Here is a 20,437-nt window from a genome sequence, read left to right on the forward strand (position 1 = left end):
GATTGGTCTGCTGGCTCCCACCCCTTTGTCCCTCCAGAAGCACTTTCTGCCTTTTGCCGAGCAGGTGTCCCACGCTCACCATTACAGCCATCAGTGGCTGTCTGCTCTCTGCTTGGCCACTAGCACAAGATTGGAGCATGGTGATGTGTAGCAGTTGGTCAGGCTGGGCCATCCCCAGGCCCCATCCCTGCGGGCTCCCCCTTGGCAGCGGTGGGGGGGGGCTGCTTTTCTCTACAAGACCCAGGTTCTACCCTCTCTGGGCCCTGGGACTCACTCCCTCACCTTGTCCTCTTATGATCATGGCTACAGCAGCTCCCCGCTGTCGCTGGCCCGAGGAGACCTCACTCCCCACCTGCCTCCACCTCTGCAGACCACGTGGTTATTAAACCTACTCTCCGTAGTGTGTTTCAGCGGCTTGCTCTGTCTTTCCTGGCCTCTGACTGATTCCACTCCACGCCATACCAGCTTTCTTTCTACTGTTTCTGTAATTGCTCACACACTGCCCAAAATGCTCTCCCTGGCCCCCTCTGCCTCTTTTAAACTTGCTCATTCAGTGCCCAGCTTTTCCAGAAGCTTCCTCCAACCCCCCTCCATTTTCCCAAACTCCTGGTTTTCTCTGGACCAGCTGCCACATCGGTTTGTGCTCACTCCCTTGTTCCCTCATTGTTTCCCAGAAGTTGATTGTACTTCTCCAGCTACGCTTTCGCCTTCTACAAGGACAGATCGGACAGATCGTGTCAGGGTGTTCTATATGATGTACAGAGTGCTAGGTGCATCTCACCTGCCTGCCAGATCCTTCGTGGTGACTGTGTTAGTCTGTGGCTGCCTGGGCCCCCGCCTCCATACGGCAGGCTGTCAGATTGCCAGTGTCAGGGCAGGAAAATTCGGTGAGTTCTTTCACCGCTGTCCTGATGGGTGGGGATCTGGGCGAGACAGGGCTGCTTGGGGGTCATGCTTTCTTCTCATTCCCTAAGACATGGTAGGTAATTCCAAAGACCTCATCTGGTTTCCTTCTCGGAATAACAATGGAAACAAAGGCATGAAAGCTTTTTAGGAAAATACATTGCAAACCTTGTCCATGAAGAAAGGAGCAATTAATAGGGTGAACAAGAGGACTGGAAATCCCCAGAATGAAAGTGTGTATGGGAACCAGGTAGTAAGTACAAGAAGGAAGTGCAGATAAAGAAATGCTTCCAAGAGACCATACTATCCAGCATCAGGATCACAGGTAGGGCTCGCATCCAATATTTTTAGAGTCTTTAGAACCCTGGGAGACATAAATGAAATCAACAGATTTTATTGCTTCTTTTGACTGAAGGAAAAAAAAAAGTGAGGCTGATTTTTTCAAGTACTGCTGGAGAATGATCTATTGAAAAGGCAAGACTCAGAGGGTTACCCAGGATTAAAATCAGGGGACAAAAACCGAGGCAAAACCCCTCAATCCATTCAGATCAAGGAGTGTAGCTTCACAGCATGCCAATACTTGATTTTTTTTTTTTTTTTTTTAATGTTTATGTTGAGGGAGGGAGGGAGAGAGAGAGAATCCCAAGCAGGCTCTGTGCTCAGTGCAGGCCTCAATCCCTTGAAGAGATCATGACCTGAGCCAAAATCAAGAGTTGGACCCTTAACTGGCTCAGCCACCCAAGCGACCCACGTTAATTTTCTAAAACAATTGATTGGCACAATCATCTGTTAATTGTCTTTGGAGAATACCTTTACAGCTTTGCTCTGGGCTTTTCTAAACAACACCCCATGAATAAGGAGCTTTGCAGCCTTCTCTCCTGTTCAGATATCTGCCTTGGGCTGGGGTTACCTAAAACAAGTCGGATTAATTTCTCTGGGGTAACTTGAGGCTTTGCTGGAGAGGGACAGGTCACTGCAGGTTGAGCTATAAAAGCTGACTGCAGGGTGATTTTGCTCTGGGTAACACACTGCAATAGGCTTAGGTAACTTGTCCATCAAGATTAAAAATGGCCCTTTGGTGGCATTTCTATTCATTGAAGAAAGACACTGTGTTCGGTGGTCATTCCAGGTAGAAGATCTTGTTCAGACATCATCCTTTGATTTCATTCTGGATTCCCTTCCATGGGGTGTCAGGAGGAAGGCAGGACTGATTTGGGACCTTCCAACAGTGTAGCGCATGAAAGAAGAGGAGACTCTCTCACTTCTGCACAGAACGCTGTGCCCCTCCGGCCCTCTTGCTCTTCCGTGTGCCGACAGAGATCCCAGGCGGACTGCCGTGTCCAGAGGATGTGCAAGTACCCAAGAGCAGCGTGCCAGCTGGCCAAGGAAGGGCACAGTGGGAGCGATGGTCCATAGCAAAGTGGTGCTTGTGTCCCAAGGATGCGATGTATCTAACGGAGGAGGCTGGAGCAGCAGAGGAAGATAAAAATGGCAGATGCTGTGGGACAGCGGCAGATGATCTGAGAACTGACAGGACATACTCTCTGGGGCTCCCCAGAAGTACTTGGAGTTAGGGGGCATCATGAGGGGTTGAGACCTATGTTAGCAGGTGGGAAGGGAGGGAGCCAGAGAAACATGGACGACAAGCAGGCTTTGGCAAGTTGGCATAGCAGACCGTTTGACTTGTGGGATAACTGGTGGTGTGATAATAATGGGTTTATATTTTGTGTGTTGATTTTGAAGTCACTTGGACATCCAGCTGAAGTGGTCTGTCGTGTTCTTCAGCAGAGAGGGAGGATTGAAGATTCAGAATTTAAAATTATGTGTTTTTTTCAGAAAAGAGAGCCTTTAATGCAAATCTGTCATTTACACTTTAGTATGAACAAAGGTCTGCAAATAGGTTTTAGTGGAAGGAAAAAACAAGGAGCCACATATTTCCCATATGATGGAAAAGTGGTTGTCACTGAAGAGAGAAATTCAGCCACAGAGGGAAGCTGAAATTGCCCAAGTCTGTCTTTATGATAAAGCCCTGGGCCTGCTTTGTGGTGAGCAGTTATCACTCCATCAGATGTATCCTTAATTTTGTCCCCAAGTTGGTGGGGAAACAAATCTATCTTCCTTAGACTTGTATATTATTATTATTATTATTATTATACTTTTTATTTCAGTATATTATTCTTTTTTATACTGCATTTTTCTTGCTTTATTGAGATACAATTGACATATCAGAAACTTTGCCCATTTTAGTGTGCAATTCAATGATTTTGTAGTAAGTTTACTGAGTTGTGCAGCCATCACCACAATCCAGTTTTAGAATATCTTCATTAACCCCATGAGATTCTTGTGCCCGGTAAATGTGAACCCCCATTTCCAGTATTATTTTTATTGTAGAAAATGGAGGTTTAAGACATTCCAGGTTCTTCAGAGCAGTGAGATTAGCCTTGAGTTTTGGAGTCAAGGAAGGCTTGAGTCCGAATCCCAGTTTTTCCCCTTAGTGCTAGTGAGCTTATTTAACTCCCTGGAATGTCAATTGTTCATCTGAAAAGTGTGGTAAGTAATATCTATCAACAGGACTGCTCAGCTGATTAGAGATAATGCATGTGAAGGGTTGGACACATAGTAGATGTTCAGTGAACTCATGAAATGGTCACAAATATCAAGTGCTTGCAAATGATAAGGATCGACTGGGCATAGGGACTGAATTTTGAGATTCACTGTTTTCCTGGTTTGTAACTTAATCAGTGGGATTGGGTAGGAAGGAGAAAACACAATTTATTTGTACTAGTTCTTGGCTGCTTTTAAAAAATCAAATGCGTTTTAAGAATATTAATTTCTTTTGATTTATGTTGCTCACATTTTTCCATCTTAACACTACAGAGATTTTCTTTCCAAATGGCTTGGCTCCGCCTGACCTCCCCCTAACTCAACTCTGTACTCCAGTTTTGTCTTGCTTTCTTCTGAAATGGATTTGAAAAAAACTGAAAAATGAAAAAAGACTCTGGCTGCAGCTTTTCAGAGCCCGGTAGTGATTTTCTCTTCTGCTATGAAATTTAAGACCCATAAAATGCTGTTGCCATTTCCTGTGGATGTTCTGCTTCTGTGTTTCGATTTCATATTTATTGCCATATGAGTCAAGATCACAATAAGTTGCTTCATTGCCCTGCGTAGCTGATTTAGTGCCGTCCATTTATGTGGGGGCGATGGTTCCCGTTGCTAGGTAGCTGGAAAACTAAACTTGGCCATCAGGGGTGGCTTTCTCCCAGAGTTTTGTGCAGGGTCCAAATTTGGGAAGGGTGAGGGGAGTCCCGGGCCGGGGCGCGGGGGGTGGGGGGGGCTACTTCCGCCTCGCTCCTTTTCTGCCCCGAGGGGTCCACAGGTGAAAAGCTCACTATGTTCAAGTCTCCCACCCTGGCCAATCCCTACATTGGGACAGCTTTCTGAGTGAGCAGGGAACTCCATGCCGCTTTGAATTTTGGGGTTCCTCCATGGATGTTTCTGTCTGCTTCACCAGAATCCCTGAACGTGTTTGCTAAAGATATAGGTTCTTGGATTTCATTCTCTGGACAAAGTGAATCAGAATATCTGAGTTTAAGGTTCAGAAGTCTTTGTTTTCTGGATGGTTTTAATGCACACCTTTTCCCTTCAAACCCAAGCCCAAACCAAAACAGAAGTCTTCAGAGAATATGCCTTCACCCTGGGTGTCCAAGTTCATCTGAACCTGCTCTGGGGGTGGGGGGGTGGTCAAGCCCTTATCTCTGCCAGTACTTGAGGGGCCCTTAAGGGCTACTTTGAATTTCAGAAGTGGGACTTAAGAAAAACAATGTTGAAATAATTATCAGTTAGGAGATGTAGCTGCTTTTCCAAGAAAGAAATGGACATTGTATCAGTTTCCTGTGGCTGCTGAAACTGGGTGATTTCAAACAAGAGAAATTTATTCCTTTGGAGTTCTGGGGGCAGAAGCCCGAAGTCAAGGAGTCAGCAGGGCCACGTTTGGCCCCTGGGGCCCCCCTCCCAGGCTCTAGGGGAGAGTCTGTTTCATGCCTTTCACTTAGCTTAGTTTTAAGTTCACTTAACTTTAGCTTCTGGTTTAACTGGAATCCTTGCTGATTCTTGGCCTGCAGCTACAGACTTTCAGTCTCTGCCCCCATTACCACTTGGCTTTCTCCTGTGTGTCTATCTCCTTCTCCTCTTGTAAGGACACCAGACATCGGATTAGGGTCCACCCTAATGACCTTATCTTAATTTATTACATCTGCAAAGACACTTCTTCTAAATAAGTTCACATTCACAGGTACTGGGTGTCAGGATTTCAATATATCTTTTTGGGGACACAATTCAACTTAGACTTATTTCCTGCGACTGATCTATCTTCTTTTTAAGTTTCCAACCCACTGAGTAGCAAGGAAAAACTAAATTTAGTCCAATCCAGTAAACTCAGTCCAATTGAATGACTTAAATGGTCTATTCATTCTCCACAGGCATGACTCAGATAGATGCTCAGTCTTTCTTACTTCCTTTTTCTTTTCCTTATATTTCCATAAATGCTAGCTAGAGTTTAGAGGATTGGGTTGGCATGACTTCATGGTCATAGAGGAAGAAGCAGACTTCCTGTGACCCTGGCTCCTTGCCAGTCTCCTGCTGTAGGATGTCAGCTCTGGTCTTGCTCTAGTAATGGTTTCCACTGACGTAGACTGGTTTTACCTGAGTTTTTGGGATTGCATGCTGGCACTCTCCTCTGGAATCCCATTATCTTGGCCAGTGGTCCCTGAAATTTAGAAATCTTTCTCATCATGAAGAGTGGCTTTCAGGCTATTGTTTTATTAAACGAACTGAGAAAATCAGCTTTGAGACTCAGAGTTGATCAGAGGCCTTTTTGTTTCTAACAGTAGCCAACCTCCTCATCCCAGAGGCAAGAGGCCTCATGGTTTAGTCTCTATCTGCAGGGGAACAAGATCTAAGAGCAACAAAACCCCCATGTAGTATCTTAGCCAGCTATCACTGTTATTAAAAAAACAAACAAACAGAAACATCCCAAACCGCAGTGGCTTAAGGCAGGCTGGAAACCTATGGCCCATGGGCCAAATTTGGCCCATAGCAAGTTTTTATAGGACTTATAAGCTAGAGAGGTTCCTGTATTTTAAAGTGTTTAAAAACCAAAAATAAGAGACCATATTTTAGGCCCTTAGTAGACAAAGTTTGCTGACCCTGCCTTAAAACAATAAGCATTTAAGACTGCCCACAAGTCTATGAGTTCTTCAGCTCCTGAATGGCCTCCTTCATGCATTCGAAGTTAGCTGTGGGTCAGGTAGGCATCTCCACTCATCTTGGCCAGTCTTTCTCACATCTTTGGAGGTTGGATAGCTGTAGGTGGATCTAGGATGCCCTTGGCTGGGACATCTAAGCTCTTATCCATGAAATCTCGTACCCTCCAGCAGGTTAGCCTGGGTTGGTTTACACAGCAGTGGCAATGTTCTGAATGAGAGCAGAAACGAGCAAGTTCTCTTGAGACCCAGACTTAGAATTGACCGATCAACATCACTTCTGCCACATTCTATTGGCCAAAGGTCCTGGCCCAGACTCCAGGGTGGAGGGCTAGACTTTACCTCTCAATGGTAGGATCTGCAGTCACATGATAAAGACTGTGGGTACAAGGAGTGGTGAGTAATCGAGGCCATTTTTGTAATCAGTCTACTACATATAGATTATTATTTTCTAAATATTTTTCCAGTAGATAAAAAATTATATTTATCTGTCTTTCCAAATATACTTTGTGATCTTGAGACCCACTGTGTAGAAGCAGCTTTGACTTGATTTAGAGCGCGTTAGGATCTGGAAGCACATCAGCAGGATTTGATCTACAGAACATTAGGAACTTGCATACCTTCCTCGGGGATTTTTCAGGATCTAAGACTCCAGGATTAAGATTTAAAAAATTTCATGCCGGGGCTGTCTTTTTTTTGCCTTCAACAATATTTTCTCATTCCCAGATTCCCCCACTTGAAGGAGAGGAGAGGGCAGTTTTATTCTGATAGTTTTATAATTAACAATCATCACAATATTTTCCTGTCTTTTCAATTCAAAACTTCTAAAATATGAGCCGGGCTGGGGAGTCCTCAAGAGGCAGCTGCCAGATACCAACCCATCACCCTCATGAAGTTACCGTGAGGCACCTCTTCTCGGGAGATAAAAACAACAGCAACAACAAAAAATACAAATGTCTAAATTGGTGTCCACAGAAGCATCTAGAATTCCACAAGCCAACCACAAGGCAAGCTTAGCACCAAGCTTCTCTTAACCCAATTTTTAAACTCTGTGTCTCATCTTCCCCTTTGTCGGGAGCCCCACAACTTTCACGTGATGCTGTTTTAAGACGGAAACTACAGCAAGCCACAAAGATCCAAACCACTGATTTTTGGAGTCAGAAGGAATGTACGTCCTTTCTCCGATATCACGCATACTCTGCGGCCTTTAAGAAGTGTCTGGCCAACGTCTTGGCTGTCTCGTTATCTGGGAGCTCTACCTACCAAGGCAGCTTTAACTAGGGCTACAGTAATATACACTCTGCAGATAGCTCCAAGATACCCAAGGAAATATCTAGGTCACCATAGCCACTTTGTCTTTAAAGTATGTCTTCGGGGCCAGCATCTGGTTAGCAAAATAAGAAAACCATGTGTACCCAGGGACCTGCCTGAGAGAATGGTGGCCACCACCATGGCGGTCTTGAACATTCTTTCTAAATTCCAGTTGTAAAAATCATGCCCTTGCTAAAGCTCTAAAAATGAGGCTGAGATGTAAATTCCTTGGTGGTTTCCCCAAAAGGCAGAGGGCTAGGGGAGAGAAGGAGGGGTGTGCTGAGGACAGAGACCTGTGTTTGTTTAGCACACTGTTGTCAGGGGTGGGGTGGTGGGCCGGAGGAAGAGACTGGGGCCAGATGGAAGGGGTATTGCTTGCCGGGAAGAGGCCCGTGTGCAGAAAGCAGGCTGCCTAAAATGTGGGGCCTGGTGGGTTTGAAAACTGTTTTCGAGGTTGCCATATGTGGTAGAAATTGCAGAGTACCTGCCCATTGACCCTCTACCTGATCATCCTTCTTTCTTACTAACAAAGCCCCATTTTGTTTGGGGCAACTCTGCACTGAACTAAGAACATTCACTTCCCCGGACTCCCTGGCAGCTAACGGTAGCTGTGTGATGTAGCTAGAGCCAATGAGATAAGAGAGGGTGTCTGCTGGGAATTTGGGGGAAACTCTTTGCTTCCTGTTACAGGTTCTACCCACTTTTCCCTCCCCTCCTTCTTTCTACTTGTCCTGCCAATGGGAGACCAGAAGGTGCAGCATCTCTATCGCAATCATAAGGCACCAGGCATGGATGGAGTCGGCACCTCAGGATTCACCCCCCGAGCAGCTGCACAGGACTGTATCGCAAGACTTCTGCTGTGTGAAAACAAACCCCTGTGTGTTAAGCAAACATCAGCTGGCTTTCCTTGTTCCCTCCAGCCCTCCTCTTACTGATGTAGAACTTACACAACACAACATGGCTCCTTTGAATGTCTTTATCTCTTAGTGTGACACCTGGGAGTCAAGAGTTGACATCAGGCCTAGGCGACCTCAGAGCTGGTCTTCTCACAGTATTGTTCTGTGGAAACTCCCAAGGGTGGACAGATGGCAACTGTTAAGTCTGTGAGGTCCCCAACTGGGGAGACTTCATCGGTCGGGGGAGCTGAGTGGGCATGCAGGCTCTGAGCCTACCAGGGTGAGGGTGGTACCGAAGATTGGTGGGGGACCAAGGTGCTCTGTGCTTCTCTGTGTCAAGGTGACCCCCATACACCTTGACTCCCACCATTGGCTGTCATACATGTCCCATGTGGGTGAGAAGGTAGAAGAAGCTGTGCCATTGGGTGGGTGCTGGGCCTCCAGGGGAGCGACAAATGCTATTCCAGTATCCCCAGCTCTGTATCCTTCCATAAAGCTGCAGAAACATGGTACCAGGTCAAAGCCTCTGTGTCTTGGGATCTGACTACCAACCTGGACCCATAACCACTACTGTGCCAGATCAAGACCCAGCTGATTTTGTTAAGACAGATCGGCAACACTTTGTTCCCCCATTAGCAATAATTATTTTATTAATCTCTATATGGTCTTTTGTGTTGCCTCAAATATTTTTTTGGATGGGTGGGAGTACAAGTAAAAAGCTTTCTACTCAATGGCAATCATTTTGTTACAACTGAAAAGTGTCGGCTCTTGAGGATGAGATGACGGGAGGGGTATGGTGAGGGGCTGTGTGGTGAGGGCCCATCCAGGAGGAGTGGGCCTGGAGGTAGAACGGAGAAATGAAGACGGCGCGGGACTGGAAGTCGGGGAGACCTGAAAAGAAGTCCACATGCTACCATTACAGCTGCAGAGTCTTGAGGGCTTTATTTAGACCTCCTGTGTCTCAATGACCTCTTCAGTAGGTTGGGAATAAGCCTCTGTGTAGATGAAATGAAACGGTATAGATAAAACATCGAGCCTAGTCCGGGCCCAGGCCAACGCCAGCTTCCCACCAATGTTCGTTCCCTCCCCTCTTTTGAGTCTGCGACAGCAACAATCACAAGAGTAACATTGAGAACGAGAACAAGAACAACATCCTGTGTGTCAGGATTTCTGCTCACGGTGCAGTGGGGTCAATGCCTGGACTCTGGGGTCAGACTGCTGGCTTTGAACCCACGGTCTGCCCCTTGGTTGCTGAAAACCTGTGGGCAAGAGGTCTCCCTTCTTTTGCAGCTCAGTTGTTGCATTTGTAAAATGCGGATCGCGAGAGTGCCTACTTCAAAAAAAATAATGGTACCTACTTCATAGGGTTGTTGGGAAGATTACAGAAGATGAGCATAAAATGTTGGGCACATAGTAAGGGATCAGTGAACAGTTACAAAAAGGAGAGTGTTTGCAAGGGCTCAGGTTTTGTCGCCCCATTAATACCACCTGCAAGGAGTTGACATAGCTGGGGCTCCAGGGCAGGTCCCCTGCCACTGGGCTTATTCCGTGGCCAGCACTGCGTTGAGCCCAAGGAATGTGCATTAGGAAGGAGACCCCACTTCAGCTTCTGTTTTCAAAGAGCTCAGGGTCCAGAGACAATGTGTCTTCAGGAAATGAGTGTGGAAGTTCTCAGCCTTGTGCTACCCTAAACCGTCTGAATGTCACTCTCCCTAGGAACAAGGAAGATGCCTCTGAATCCAAATAGATGGTCACCTGTGAAAAGATGGCAGCAGCTAGAAGCAAATCTGTGAGCTCCTGCTCATTGTTTTCCCATCTCCACTGCATCCATGTGCTCTGGTGAGGTTCTTTCTGTCACAGATTTATGTAACTTATCCTCACAGTCACGTCTGTCTGTTTTGTTGATGCCATTTAAATTCTCTTACTATTTAATACCAAGAACATCTAAAAAGAACATTTTGAGGGACTTGAAAAATCCAATTGGTCTCTTGGTAATTTGATTTGTAGGAAATAGGAGAAGATCGTATTCTGAATAGAGTGCTTTTAAATGAATCATCACTGCTTTCTTGTACAGGCACTAGATGGGCTCAGATGGGGAGCCCTGCTAAGTCGCTCATTAGGTGGGAGATGCAGTCTGTGTTTGGCTAGGAAAGGCTTAGCCGCCGTGGCAGAAAATCCAAAATAAAGATGGCTTAGACAAGATGGATGCTATTTGTTTTTCGTGAAAAAGAAATATGGAGGACACAGTTAGTTCATGGCTGATTGGTGCCTTCATTAAATCCCCAGAGAACCAGACTCCTTCTCCCGAGTCTGTCATGCTTAGAACATGGCTCCTTCCCTACGGATAGAGACATCATCCGGACCCCACCATCACCACCCCGGAGGAGGGACAGATTAGAAGGGAGTGCACGCTTCCTGTAAGGCATTTCCCAGGGGCCCCACGTTACACTTTTGCTTACACACTATTGACCAGTACTAAGTCACATGGCCACATCTAGTTGTTAGGAATCCTGGTATCTTAGTTCAGGCTGCCATAACAAATACCTAGACTGGGCGATTTTTTAGCAACAGAAATTTATTTCTACCAGTTCTGGTGGCTGGAAGCCCAAGGACAGTGTACCAGCATGGCCAGGTTCTGGTGAGCACCCTCTTCTGGGTTGCTGACTTCCTATTGTGTCCTCCCGCGGAGGAGAGCAGGGAAGGGAAGCAAGCTCCCTTGGGAAGGAGGTACAAAGATGATATCTCCTCATACGATCACACTGAGGGGTAGGGTTTCAACAAATGGGTTTTGGGAGGATACAGACATTCAGTTCATACTAGTTGGAACATTTATTCTCAATAAAGATTCTCAGGTGCCCAGCTAAACTAGAATTCCTTTAGTAGGGAAGGAAAGGAGAAGGGATACTGGGACTTAGCCAGCAGACTTTTGGACACATATTTAAGACTTGGAGACCTGACAACATCCCCTTCTCTGTAAAGGTTCATTTGTTTGGGAGTAATAGCAGGGACCAGGAGCAGAGAAATCCCTAGCGCAGACAGGGCAGTAAAAAACAACAACAACAACAAAATCCCCCCAAAACCAGACAGTTGCAAAGTTGGGTGTAAGACAGCACTTAAGAAGGCTTGGAAATCATGTAGAGCGGTAGGTCAAGTCCCTTATTTAATATGTGAAGCTACTGAGGGCTGGAGGGGTGAGTTGACTTGTGTCGGGGTTCACGAAGTCTACACTCTGGGTTGATAGTTCACTAGAAGGACTCACAGGACTTAGAAACACGGCTGTATTCACAGTTACAGTTTATTACAGTGGAAGGATACGGATTTCAAATCCGAGGGTGGAGTTGAGGAAAAGCCAGGTGTGAGCTTTTTGTGCCGTGTCGCTGCGTACTCAACCGACAGTGCTTCGTTTGCCCGGCTCCAAGCTGTGACAGCACATGTGAAGGCTTGCTAACCAGGGAGGCTCGCTAGAGCCGGGGTGGCCAGGGCCATTACTAGGGAGTCAGTCACCGAGGCACGTAGCGCCCGAGTGACTGACCCTAGTTGCTCTGTCCCCAGCCTGCCCCTCAGAGGTCAAACTATAGAGTGTGGTCCGAGGCTCCAAGCACACAGAGACACTTTGTCCATCAGGATATCCCAACAGCTCAGAGGTTATCTCCCAGGAGTTGCTCATGGAAGATTAGCCACCCAGCAGCGAGCTGCCCAAGAAATTCTGGGGCCTCCGCATCCCTGAAGACTGAGGTCTCAGACCTCCACACTCACTGCCCGTGTTACAAGCATTCCCTCAACCATTCACCCTAATCCTGTCTGCAGTAGGGTAAAGTTGGCCCATACACATTTTAAAACATCTGGTTTTTTTCAAGTAGGTGATCTCTGATCTTTTCTCATTTCCAAAATCGTATCAGACAAACCTTTCCTCTGCCATGCTTCAATAGGCCCTGAGCTTCTCTAGAGAAAAGTTTCCCAGTTGGTTTTTGTTTGTTTGTTTATCTGGTCAGACTCAGCCCTGGAAGGCAGGAGCCAAAGATTCTGGGATCTTTTCCTCCGTTTGTTAGTATCCAACTGGGCAATTTTAGAAGAGTCACCTGACTTCTCTGGGCTTCAGTTTCCTGAGGGAAATGGGAGACAGGGATGCTAAGATTCTTTCCATTACTATGCTCAGATGCTGAATATGAATGTGCTTCATCTGTGTCTTAGGCTTTTTGGTCAACACAAGAATATATACATTGTGTGTGGGGTGTGTGTGTGTGTGTGTGTGTGTGTGTGCGTGTGTGTGTGTGCATGCACACACACACACACAAGCACACGTGATCCTGGGCAGAAGCCAAGGTAAACTGGGAAACAGCAGGAATTTAACTAATGCTGTTTTCTCCCCAGATTTTATGTTGCTGAGCAATCCTGAGTCACAGGCCCATCAAAGGAGAGACAGCATTTGGGATAAGAAACCTTCAGCTCTCCTTTGCCCTCTCTCCATTCTATAGGTGGTCAGAGGAGAGAATCTCCAACATTTTGGAGGTTTTGGAGTTGTCTTGGGACAAAGTCCGTCCTGAGAAGGCAAGACTGCGTTTTAACCCTGGGCCACAGTGCTGGACTTAACGAAGAAGCACGTGCTGGGTGGTGTCTAAGAAGCGGAGGCCCCCAGCGAGGAGAAGACGTGACTCCTGTCGGTTCCTCCTCCGCCTCCGTCCCAAGGCTGCTGTTTTTGGAACGCGGCGCCCCTCCCCCACTGGTTTCCTAAATTCTAGAGGAAGCGCCACCCCTGGCAGGTGCTGAGCCTGCCTGCCTGCCTGCCTCGGCATCCCGCACTGCCCTGAGCAGCAGGCGCCTTGCTCAGGCTTCTTTTTAAAGCGATTTTAAAAAGGAAACAGATGCTCCCCGTGAAGCCTGAATTTCTATCATCGGTTGTCATGACATGGGCTGACATGGGAGCAGCCCCGGCAACGGGGCTGACAGCTTGATGGGTTTAATTTTGGTGCAGATTTCTGCAAAGAGGCAGCTGCCAGGAATGCACCACCGGTGGCTGGGAAGGACAAGCGGGAACCAGGTCTAACAGTGCAGCCTGGGGTGACAGCAGCAGCCCCCCAGCACCAGCGCCCCCGATGGCAGATTGCGGGCTCTCAGGGGACTTACTCAGCATTCGCCCAGCTCGCCACTCCCACTCTGGAGGGCGCCCCTCTTTGGTCTCTATATGAGGAATAGAGGCAGACATCAGATACTGTCCTGACATGAAGAAGTTGGTCAAGGTGGCAGAGGAAACTGCGATCCCTATTTGTTCTGGGTGCAAATCTCTCTGAAGTGGAGAGCAGTTCCCCTCCACTCTTAACCCCAGTGCGGGCGACAGAGGATTTAACGACAAGAGAAATAGAATGAAGCTAGAGTCCTTCTTTCATGCTCTGTGTGTCTGTTTCCCTGTATCTTCTCTCCTCATCTATGAGGTCTAACTTGGCAAGAGAGGGATCAGGCAACCTTCGCTGCCCTGTTCTACCGGTGGTTTCCTGTTTTGTTCCCTTCTGAGCCTTGGTAGACTAGGAAACTCACAAGCTAGCATCGTTCGCTCCACCACCATTAACTGGTCCTGTGTTCTAGAAAGGGGTATGTGCAGAAGCCAGGAAGCTGAATTCCGTATGCTTCCTGCTTTTTGGCATCTGAATATGTGGCAGTGAGGAGTGACATGCAAAAAAGTCATCTTTGGAAATGCAGAGGCTGGAACAGCTTGCAATGTTATTGGTTGCCAATATCCCATATTGGTAACATTAGAAAGTCTGAACATACCAAGTGTTGTTGAGGATGTAAAGCAACCAGGTCTCTTATATGCATACTTGGAAAAAAATTTCATATTATTTAAAAAAGGAGGATGCACATATACTGTGCCTGGGAAGTTTATGATTAAGTACATACTCAGGAGAAATTCATAGCAGTAATGTTGGAAACGTAAAACACTGGAAGGGATACAAATATCCATTGGGTGAATAAAAACATTTTGGGGGGCGCCTGGGTGGCTCAGTCGGTTGAGTGTCCGACTTTGGCTCAGGCCATGATCTCACGGTGCGTGGGTTCAAGACCCTGCATCGGGCTCTCCTTTTTAGCAGGGAGCCTGCTTCGGATCCTCTGTTCCCCTCTCTCTCTGCCCCTTCCCCGCCCTCTCTCTGGTGCGCGTTCACACGCGCTCTCTCTATCTCAAAAGTAAACATTAAAAAAATTTTGGAAGGTACTCTACTACTGACACACACACAATCGTGCATAAATATTACTAAAAATTTGTAGAATTAGAATAGCAAGTCACAGAAGAATATGTTGAACGTGATCTGGTTTAGACAAAGGTCAAAACCCAACAGGATTAAACTACATCTGTAGTAAGCATATTTTAGCAAGGGGATGCTAACCACCAAACACAGGCCAGAGCTTCATCTCTGGGGCTGGGTGGGCTTGGGAGGAGCACAGCTGTAAATGATACCATGGACGGGCCTTTGCACAGGCGGGCTGTGTCTGGAATGTTCATGATATCCAAACATTGTGTTCTCTCATTAAAAAACAAGTTTTCCCGAGAAATAGCTGAAATAAATTTAAAAACACTGTACACTTTGAGAATTTTTGACTGATTTTCCAAATGTGTTGTGGCTGTTCTAAGTTCTTTGCATTTCTCTGTGGATTTTAGCAAGGTTTAATTGCTTGAGGGTTTAATGTCAAAGTTGCTCTTGTCTTGGCCTTCTAGGTACACTGATTAGTTAGTGAGAGAGCATCTGCGGCAGAGGGCCGGGATAGAAACAGGATTTCAGATGCTAAGGAGGGACTGGGACCTGTGGCAGCCTGATGCCATCGACTTTTGATCATCAGAGGAGAGTCAAATCCACTCCACCTTGGGCTGACATAACCAGGGATGTTTACCCATGGAATAATGGCAAGTTCCCCACGTGACCTGTGACCCGGGCCCCGCGTGGCACCCCTGTCCTGAACGTTGTCCTCAACGTGTTCTCTGCTGGCCTCTTGGCGAATGTGGTGGTGACCATACACTGAGAAACAGAGCCAGCTAGGCGATCCCAACCTGCACCACCGGACTCCTGAGTACGTTCTTCACGGCCGTGTCTCATGTGAGAATGCCAGGAAAAATGAAATGGGAAGCAATCTGCCCCCTGATGTGAGAAACCCCCGTGGATTTAACTCCTCCTTGCCTGAGCCGGAATCACGAGAAAGCTGGGTGAGGGCTAGGGGCTCCCCCTTTCCCGGAGATGCGCATATGCACACATATGTTTGTGCGTTGGGTGTCAGAGAGCTCAGATGTGGGGGACGTGTGTCATCCAAGATTCAAATCCCCCTCTTCCTTTGAGTCCTCTGGTTTCCTACCGGGGCAGTTTGCTTTGCGTGTCATCTTGGTGGGTGGGCCATTCTTGGTGACAGCCACTTCCTGCTGCCTGCCTCCATGAAAGTTGACAGAGACCACATTCTTTCTCTGTTTTGTCACAGAGCCTGGGGACGAGCACATGACCGAAGCTTGGCCTGATGGACACTGGCTCCTGAGACATTGAATCTGGAGCAAATGAGGCCTGGATGATGGGAAGCATGGAGGTGAGAATCTGAGCCGTGTCAAAGGCTGGGGCAGGCCCGTCTGCTCATGCGTGGTGACATTTGCTGTCCCTTACACAGTGTTTGCCACACAGAGGATGCTTAGTAGTTGTTAAATGAATCAGTGCATGGGTATTAATACTGTTAGCAGATCCTCTCCTAAACAAAAACACTGCCTAGAATCACAGACTTGTCGAGCTGGAACAGAGCATGGTTTTTCTTTCTCGTCTAATCCCAACCCTTCATTTTGCTGATAAGTAAACAGAGAGGCTAGAAGTTCAAGGGCTGTGGCCACATTTGCTCCTCCTACGTGCCACTCCCCAGCGGCAGGCAGGGCTGGGTTCTAAATGTTCACAGTCCCCATCCGTTTTCCTTTCAGCCACTCTGTCTCCCAAGCCTTTAAAGGTATATTTAGATACTTGCTTATTTAACTGGATGCTACACAGACACAAGCATATTTATAGCAGAACCGTTGAAAATGGTGGCAGGGGCACCTGGGTGGCTCAGACAGTTAAACATCCAAATGTTGATTTTGGCTCAGGTCATGAACTCACAGTTTGTGAGATTGAACCCCCGGGTGAGGCTCCACACTGTCAGTGTGGAGCCTGCTTGGGATTCTCTCTCATCCCCTCTCTCTGCCCCTCCCCCGCTCCCACCTGCATGTGCACTCACTCTCTCTCAAAATAAATAAACTTTATTCATTTATTTTTTTAATGTTTATTTATTTTTGAGAGAGAGAGAGAGAGGGAGAGAGAGAGAGAACAAGTGGAGGAGGGGTGGAGAAAGAGGGAGACACAGAATCCGAAGCAGGTTCCAGGCTCTGAGCTGTCAGCACAGAGCCCGACGCAGGGCTCGAACCCATGAACCATGAGATCATGACCTGAGCTGAAGTTGGACGTTCAACTGACTGAGCCACCCAAGATCCCTTCTTGTTACTCTTCCTTGGCCCCACAAAGCCAGGAAGCTGAATTCCGTATGTCTGACTGCCTCTCTCTTAACCTTGAAAGAATAACATATGTAATAAGCTGTAATAGATTAAAATCTTTCAAATGACTAACTTCCCTCAGCTTAAAAAACTAAAAGGCCGATCCTCAGTCTACAGAGATAAATAAAAGGCCTCAAACCCACGAACTGCAAGATCATGACCAGAGCCGAAGTCGGACGCTTAACCGGCTGAGCCACCCAGCCGGGTGAATTCCGGTGATTCCGAGGAGAATGTTTCAAGGTATTACCAATACGACTATGGCTGGTTAGTAGTCTAGGTGGGTTATACTTAGCATGGTTTTCAGGATCTCAAAGAATCTTTCCCTTTAAAAAATTTTTCAGACCGGAGTTTTCTTTAAGTTGACTCTCCTAAGTCATTTATGTGACCTCTTGGGAACTGGCCAACACCTCAGCTCTTTTGGTGGACTTACTGGATTTGTGGGCCCAGGATGGTCTTTGGTCTTCTTCCAGAATCTAGAACACCGTATCGCAGTTTTCTACAGATGTGTGCTGAATGCAAAGTCGCCTCAGTGACTCTAACCTGCATGAAAAGGGCTTTGTAGTTTGTTGTTAAATAGCCTCATGGCCAGTGTTCATATTTGTTACTGGGGACATGGGAGAGGTGCTTCAGAAATGGCCAAGACTATATTTACCTGAGGGTGTTGTCATCTGTCTTAAATAAACAAATTGTATTTTGTCACATCTCCATGAAATCTGTAGCAGGTTAAAAAAAAATATATATATATATATAAAAATATATATATATATATATATATATATATATATATATATATATATATTTTAAATTTTGGTATTGATGAGGGAAAGTAAAAATCAGCTGTTAGAGACAGGCCTTGCAATCTGCATCCAGGTATCCTCAGTGTGAACATCCGGATTTGGGGCCTTCCGAAAGCAGACCCTGAGATAAGGAGTTTGGTTCGAGTAGTTTGCTCAGGGGATGGAATGAGGGTGAAGGCAGAGGGAAAAGGGTGAGGGAAGAGGGTGAGGGGAGAGGGGAGAGAAGGAAAAGCCAATAAAAGGCATGGCCACGAGCAGATGGGTGCTGTGGGCAACATTAGATTTCTTTCTGCCGAGGATCCTTTCAGAGATGAATCACCTCAGGTTCATCCCACTGCAGGGAAGGAAAATGTGGTGTTACCCGCCAGCTCTTGTCTTTATGGCTTCCGGGTTGACACGGAAGTGTCCACTCCCTGGTAATTCTGTCTGCAGGTAAGCTCTGAGGCCGACCATACCATGTGCGTGGGGAGCCCACTCAGGGGATCCTATCCTAGCTCCTTAGAGAAAGTAGGATCTTTGTATGCCACTTTGTAGTTCTCCTCTTCTTTAAAGCATCACCATGACAACCACCACAAAGTAGAACACCCAAAGTTAGGAGTAATTTAAAATTTCAGGGAATGTGGACTATAGGACAGATTTGCATTTCTGTTTGCTAGGAAGACTTTACAGGGAAAATACAACACTGTAAGTTGATTCTAGTTCTTTATTGTGCACACATGTGCTGTTGTCGTTGATCTTTCTCTCTCTGTCTCTCCCTCAACATCTTGCATCATCATTGTCAAAATCAGGAAAGTACGGTTGATGAGGCTGATACGACCCAGCGGTCTTATTTGGATTCCGCCAGCTTTGCATGCACTCATTTGTGTATATTCAGCTCTGTGTATTTTGGTCACCACTGCACTGAAGATACAGGACAGCTTCTTTGCCGGGATCCCTCCTGCTACCTTTTCTGGCTACAGCCACCTCCTACCCCCCCATCCACCTCCGATCCTGGCAACCATCAAGCCGTTGTCCATCTCGATAATTTTGTCATTTTAAGAATGTGGTGTAAGTGAAATCATGTAAGTGTAACCTTTTGAGAATTTTTTTCACGCAGCATAACTCCCTTGAGACCCATCCAGGTTGTGTCCGTCGATCGTTTGTTGCTTTTTTATCGCAGAGGGGTATTTCACGGTTTTGATATATCCATGTTCTTCTTTAACTGTTCATCCACTGAAGGACCTTTCGGTTGGTTCCTGCTTGGGGATGTTCTGAACCTCTGTGTACAGGTTTCGTGTGAACACAGGTTTCCATTTCTCAGGCATAAATGCCCACAAGTGCCATTGCGAGGACGTACGATAAGTGCGGTTCACTCTTTTACAGAGTGGCTACGCCATTGTGCCTTTCCACCAGTGATGTATGAGTGACCCCGTTTCTCCACACCCCTGCCGGCATTTGGAGTTTATTAGATCTATTTTGTCCTGGGTCAGGGGGTCAGGGAGACTGTCTTTGCTTTAGTTTGGGAACAGTGTTGGTGTTTGCCAGCTTTATAGGAAGTTAGTCCCATTCTTGGGCCGCTTATGTGATACTTTTTATAATCCTTGCCCTTCTGTTGTCTGACTGCCTCTCTCTTAACCTTGAAAGAATAACATATGTAATAAGCTGTAATAGATTAAAATCTTTCAAATGACTAACTTCCCTCAGCTTAAAAAACTAAAAGGCCGATCCTCAGTCTACAGAGATAAATAAAAGGCCTCTCATGTAGCCTGAATCAACGAGGGACAATGGAAGAGGGGAGAAAATGAAGGATGGAGAAACCAGAGGAACATGACCGAAGCAATCTATTGTCGCGAGATGTAATGAATGTTGGAACTGCGACATAGGCTGAATATCTTCGGTGCACACAGTGAGGAAGCAAATGGGTCTGTAGTGATCCTGGGCTGCAAGCTACTTGCAGGGTGATTTTGTGATCATACAGAGTTAACTGACTGGCTAGGAAAAAGGATGTAAATGTCCATCAGTCTCAATGTCACCTTAGAAATAAAGTCATAGTTTTGGAAATGATGTAGCTGATGCCCAGAGTAGTTGAACTGCTTGTCCAAAATCACACCAGTTGCTGTCTGCAGAGTCCAGAACCCCAGCCGGCACGGCCTCCTATCCAACCGTGTGGGGTGATGCATTTTTAGAAGGATCTGTGCCTTGACCTGTGTCTGGTATTTTCATGTCACACCCGTCATGCTCTGCTCTCTGTGGCACACCTCCTGCTATAGGCTAGAAGCTTCTAAGTTGTTTTCCACCCCCATTACACTCTAGAGAATGGACACCGGAGGGTCGGTGAAGTATCTCTGCACAGAACAAAGAGTGACTTGTCTACAAACATTCTCTTGTCCTCAGATATTTTTGAAGGCTCGGAAGTAGAAAGAAGGGCTGATCGTTTAAAAAAAAACCAGATTAGCCAGAGCAGGTTTTAAAATAGCAAGACTTGAAATGATTCGATGTTAATTGAATATTGAGTATGGAAGAGGTAGAGAGTTAATTGGATGAGTGAGCTTGGGGTTTTGGATAATTTTTTCATGATGTGAAGGAAATTATTACAAAGTTGGATTGCAGATCGGGGGGAGAGAGAGGCAGCGTGATCTTTGGAAGCAGTTAAGTGAAAGCCATTTAGTTTGGTGGGAGAAATATAAGCCTGTTGTACTCTTGGGTTTTCCTCTAAAATTCTATTTTTAAAAAACAAGTTGTTTATTGGTA

The sequence above is a fragment of the Acinonyx jubatus genome, chromosome D4 (assembly GCF_027475565.1).
Source record: "Acinonyx jubatus isolate Ajub_Pintada_27869175 chromosome D4, VMU_Ajub_asm_v1.0, whole genome shotgun sequence".
In the NCBI taxonomy this organism is placed as follows: domain Eukaryota; kingdom Metazoa; phylum Chordata; class Mammalia; order Carnivora; family Felidae; genus Acinonyx; species Acinonyx jubatus.